Below are 6,086 nucleotides of genomic sequence, written 5' to 3' on the forward strand. Positions count from 1 at the left end.
GAGAGTATAACTTTGATATTGATTTTCATGTAGTAAGAGCAAACTCTTTTTTGTTTGGTTTTTTATTAGCTCATTAAAAAATTTATAGTATGGGAACAAATTCTTATCTAGCTTTAAATGTGTTGAGTTGTTAGGTGCATTTTTTAAAGTTGTTTTAATGTATAGGGGGTGGGGAAGTTTGGCCCTTTTACATATAGGCAATCTGGATCAAGGCAAAAATTTGCAGAAGTTATAAAGAAGTTCAGGAGAAAGAGTTGACTGACAAAAGGAAAGGTGAGAAATTCCTTTTCCTTTTATTTTTCCAGCAAGCAATATGGAACCTTTATTTTTAAGGTAATTTCTGTACCTCTGGAACATGAGAGTAATCCTTTTACAAATGGAACTGATTACTAGAATAAACGACAACAAAACCAAACTGGCATTTGATGTGAATCCACAGGAGTTTAAGCTTCAAATCCAGCCAAGAAGTTTGTTACAATCTCTTTTAGCTTAGCATCTGGCTGTTCGCGATCTTTCCATCGGCCCTCATATTGCCCAAGAGGGCTTGGTGCTGGCTGATAACATGAGCCAAGAAAGCACGTTCAAACTTTGTGATCTTGCTGGGCTCCAATTTATCAAGGTATCCTCTTACACCAGCATAAATAATGGTCACTTATTCAATAGCCATGGGAGAACACTGTCCTTGCTTCAGCAACTCAGTCAATCGCATGGCATGACTCAAGAGTTGTTACGTGGCAGCATCAAGGTCAGAACCCAACTGGGCAAAAGCAGCAACCTCACAATACTGAGCCAATTCCAGCTTCATGGTACCTGCCACCTGCTTCATGGCCCTGGTTTGGGCAGCAGATCCAACATGGGACACAGACAAACCGACGTTAATGGCAGGGCGGATACCTTTGTAGAACAATTCTGTTTCCAAGAAGATCTGTCCATCAGTGACGGAAATGACATTTGTTGGAATGTAAGCAGACACATCACAGCTTGCGTTTCTGTGACTGGTAAAGCAGTCAAGGAGCCACCACCAAAAGAATCGTTCATTTTGGCTGCTCTCTGTAGCAGACGGGAGTGTAGGTAGAACACATCACCTGGATAGGCTTCACGACCAGGGGCCGGTGGAACAGCAGACACACCTGACGATAAGCAACAGCCTGTGTGAATAAGTCATTGTAAGTGATCAAAGCATGTTTGCCATTATCTCTAGAATACTCTCCCATAGAACAGCCAGAATAAGGAGCCAGGTACCCAAGTGGAGCAGCATCAGAAGCAGTAGCTGACACCACAAGGGTGTACTTCATGGCATCTGCATCTGTAAGTCTCTTCACCAAGTGGGCAACCGTAAATCTCTTCTGACCAACAGCAACGTAAATACAGTATAACTTCTTCTTTTCATCAGTTCTGTCTTTGAAACGTTTCTGATTAATGATTGTGTCAATAGCAATTGACGTTTTGACGTTTTGCCAGTTTGCCGGTCACCAATAATCAGCTCACGCTGAACACGACCAGTTGGCACCAACCTATCCACAGCCTTGATGCCAGTCTGCATTGGTTCTCACACAGAGGTTCGAGAAATGATCCCAAGGGCTCTCAGGTCAAGTCGCCTACAGGTCTTGGAACCAACTGGACCCTTTCCATCAATGGCATTACCAATGGCATCTACAACATGGCCCAACAGCTCCTGGCCAACTGGAACATCCACAGTGGCTCCTGTTCTTTTTACGGTATCTCCTTCCTTAATTAGTTCATCATTTCCAAACACGACAACACCAACATGGTCAGGTTCCAAGTTCGGAGACATATCCTTTAAGCCTGAAGAACACTCTACCATTTCTTCGGCCTGAACATTCCTCAGCCCGTGTACATGGGCAATACCATCCCTAGTGCTTAGGGCATGCCCAGCATCTTCAAGGTCGACTGAGGTGTCAGCTCCAAGAATACGCTCTTCAAGGATAGAGGACGCTTCAGCAGTGCCAGTCTTCTGAAGACGAGTGTTAGAGGCATGGAGGTTCCTTGCAGCAATGAAGGATGATCCCAAAGCATTTTTGGAGACCAGCCCGGCCCAATGAGGGAGGGTGTGGGCCACGACCAAGGGGATACGACAGCATCTCTGCAGCCTCTCTTCGGGTGGTTCCTCTGCTGCCGCAGCCTCCGAACTGACTGGGGCACAACGGCTGAGTGGGGGAGAAATTCCTTTTCCTGAGGAGAAAAATAGTCATGCTGGGAAATGTGGAGCCTCCACCTTTGAAGTTTCTTTTTCTGTCAAACTAAAGAGAAGGATAGCTTGGAAAGAGAGAAACAAAATCCTCAGAGATTACTTCAACAACTAAATAGGGAGAGGCTGAGATGATGGACAGCTACCACGTTGAGAAAGGCTCCTGGGGGTCGTTCATCGTGGATACTGTGAAACTGTATGTTTACACCTAAAACTGACACCTGAAGACATATAGATGAAGACTTAGAGGTTCAGTTTTCAAAGTTTTAGGAAACGATTAAGAATAAGAAGACAGAAAGGTGAGACAGAAAATTAATTCACTATATTTTGGTATTTACATGCTTTTAAATACTGCCACACTGATTTGCCCTGGTCATAATATACTACATAATTTTAGTTGCAAATTTCAGAAAAAACTACCATTGAATGGAAAAGCTCTTTGGACAGGGCCTATGCTTTATTATATCTTTGTAGCTCTCCACTTCTGTTCTTAGTCAGCCCACAGGAAATGTTAGTAAATGAATGGGGAAAGAAATTTGTTTTTCATTTAACCACTCCTTTGGGAAGCTTATCCATCTGAACTCTAGATGAGGAACCCAAGGCCCAGGGCCAAACTCAAAAGCCTTTCTTAGAACATGTATTTGCACATGTGATGCTTTTGGGTTGGAAATATGGGCAACTGGAGAATATATGCCCCACCCAAAAGTATTCAAATTCATTTCAAGTTTAAAACTCTCTGCCTTTCTAACGGCTGTAGGTATGTATAAGTGGTTCTTGGTGATATTGATTGAGTGCCTACTATGTTCTGGGTGCTGTGAATTTTGATAACTCAGGCAGGTAGATAATGTGAGCCTATTTTACAAATGAAGGAATAGGATTATAGATGTAAAATAACTTGCTCAAGTTCACCCAGCTCCTAGTAACTCAGGTTGGAATTTGATCTGGGGTCTGTCCTTTCTACTTTAACCACACTGTTGATGGAATCAAGCTTGCTGGAGGTGTGAGTATGAGGAGACAAGCTTATGTAATATATTGCAAAGTGACAGCAAACATTTCATTTTACTTTGTTTTTGCACTTTACAATGATGGCACATGTATAATATTTTATTCACTTTAAAAGAAAAAAAAAAGCTTTACCAGTGTTATTTTTTGAATTCACAATGTTCCCATGAGGAACTGAAGAGAAATTCTTCACTTTTAACATTTAAGTAAACAGAAAAACAAAAACCTAGAAGACAAAGGCTATAATGTAGTCTTTTCAAAGCAACCCAGCAAGGGAGCAATGTGAAGAAGGTGGAGCACAATGGCTTATGCTTCATAATTAGTGCTCTAACTACAACATATTGCTGCTATGCTTGAAATAACTGGGACGTTGTATACTTGCATCTCATTATTTGGAGTTTTGAAATACAATCTGAACAAAAAAGATCTCTAAAAAAATAGAGACATTAATAGTGATGATTTATATTACAAAAGTTCTTTTTAAGTCTCAAAAATATTTACTCTCTAGGGTTTCTTATATTTTGAGCTTTCATAATACAATTAAATGCTTGTTTTTTAATCTATTAGGTATTTAGATTTTGAATTAAATCTATTTGAAGTACCTACAAAATAGCTTTTGAATCTATTAGGTACTTAACCTAATCCTGAGGTATAGGATCATTTCTCAAACATAGTGTGGAGATTTGATAATTAAAGAGCATTATGAAATAAAGGAAACCATCTTAGAATTAACAATAGCTAATAAATGTTGAGAGTTTACCACCTAAAAGGCACTATACTAAGCATTTTATACTAATTTAGTGCCTCCAATAATTCTATGAAGGGGATAGTATTATCCCAACTTTACAAATCTGGGAACTGTGACTCAGAGAAAAATTATTAGTACAATTTTCAACCCTGGAGTCACATTTATAATTCTCTATGACCAAGAGAGAAATAGTACACAAATATTAGAAGTGGAAGGTACCTTATAGATCATTTTGTCCATCATTTCTCCCACTAGGTTCCATATAAGAAGATATGGGTCAAACAGATCCCTGCTGAAATAGCTTTGGAGATCATTGCCTTCTCCATTCTTGGTCAGCCACAACTTTGGATTGTATAAATTCTTTTACAAGTTCACATCACCTCAGAATAAAAGTTAAGTTTGTTCATTAAAAAAACAAACTATGAAACAACATGCTAAAAGCATTTGAAAAGGTTCTTTTTCATATATGCTAACAATCCCCCTTCTATAATTCCCCTCTTTTTCCCAGGGTTGAGACTAATTTTGAGAGGACATTTGTTTCAGAGTACCACATATTGCTACTGCTGAGACAGGCTCTACACTTTCTGCTCATGGGTTACTGGTCTGTCTCACCTCTTAGGCAGCCCTCCTTCCCACTCACACGGCCTCTTCAAGACTTCCCCACAGTTAGCTCCTTGCCACTGTCTAAGGCCATCATAGGCTCACTAAATAGAAGCCAGTTTCTTTTTGGTTGCATGATTTTTGCCTGTAATTGTTGACATTTGTTTATCTCAAGTCTTAGGCCTTCCCTAAGCATTACAAGATATCACTCTTAGCTTCACTGCATTCTATAGTATCTTTTATAGCATTTGTTTACAGTATCATTTTCTATTTTTGAATTTGCTCCATGGTTTCTAAACATCTTTTGAGAATAGGCATCATTTTTTTTCATTTATGTGTCTCCTGTTCATATAAGTTTGTTATATATTAGGCCTCAAATATTGGTTCATATTAATGAATCATTAGATCTCTCCATTATGGAAGACTTTTCAGACTTAATTATATAGTTTGGTCAGCATTTAAGTTATTGTATACATCAGGGATAAACATTACATTTCTTCTTTTACTGGGTAGACTGGTCTTCTTCCCTTATATCAAATGAGATATTATGCATGTGTGTACAAATATTTACACACATACACCTGAGGTCCTTAAAAACTTCAGATAAATATAGTAGAAAGTGGAACCAGAACTGGTGAGGACATTAGATATTACCAAATTTGATGGAGCTTTTCATTAAATATTAAAATAAAGTCCAGAATAGTTTCTGGCACATGGTAACCACTAGTTGGATAATGAATGAACTCTGTACAAATATAACATTTATTTTAGATACACATTTTGTCTTGGCCTACAAATACCCTAGCTCTTGATATGGAAGTGGAATAGTTCTAAGTGCCCCCTAATTTTTCCAAGTATTAACTTTGTTGCCTATTCTTCGCTATCAACAGAAGACATTTCTTTACATACTTGTCAAGGAGCTCAACCTTGATTTGAGTACCATCCAGCAGCTTCAATGTAGAGCTGAAACACATATTAGTCAATGAGGGAACCATTCAGAAAACTACATACCATACTAGCTAAGTTCTCCACAGAAATATTGTCCCTAAATCATGACTTAATATTTGCTTATTGGCTTTGTTCTGAGAAGAAAGTTTTCACAGTTGAAGATGATGGGTGGTTTTAGAAGTGTGTCAACTGAAATTCAGTTAAACACAGTGGTATGTGAACAGGATTGTGTCCAGGGCAGTACAACTCAATCTGGGTAACTTGAACAATCTGGTCACTCTGGAGGTGGTCTTTGCTGAAAGAGTGGAGTACTTAATCAAGCATCACCAAATACTTAAAATACCCCTTAAAATTACTTCTCTCACATCACTTCAATTGCACGCTCAAATAGCCTTCTGATTATGACATGAAGAGAGGACGTGTTGTGGGTTGGAGATGAAGAGCATTCTAGTTATGGGAATGATTTCCATTGTAACTCTAACTTGATAAAAGTGATTTTTATTTTTTATTTTTTTATAAAAGTGATTTTTTAAATGTATTCATAACAGACACATACATACAAGTAAATATTGATAAAGT

General features: G+C 38.5%; 1 pseudogene; it reads right to left on the reverse strand.

Annotated features, from left to right (window-relative positions):
• Positions 1-201: 201 nt before the first annotated feature.
• On the reverse strand, positions 202-5,496 carry LOC100856404 (annotated as a pseudogene).
• Positions 5,497-6,086: the final 590 nt, after the last annotated feature.

Source organism: Canis lupus, chromosome 12, assembly GCF_011100685.1.
Source record: "Canis lupus familiaris isolate Mischka breed German Shepherd chromosome 12, alternate assembly UU_Cfam_GSD_1.0, whole genome shotgun sequence".
NCBI classification, from domain to species: Eukaryota; Metazoa; Chordata; class Mammalia; order Carnivora; family Canidae; genus Canis; species Canis lupus.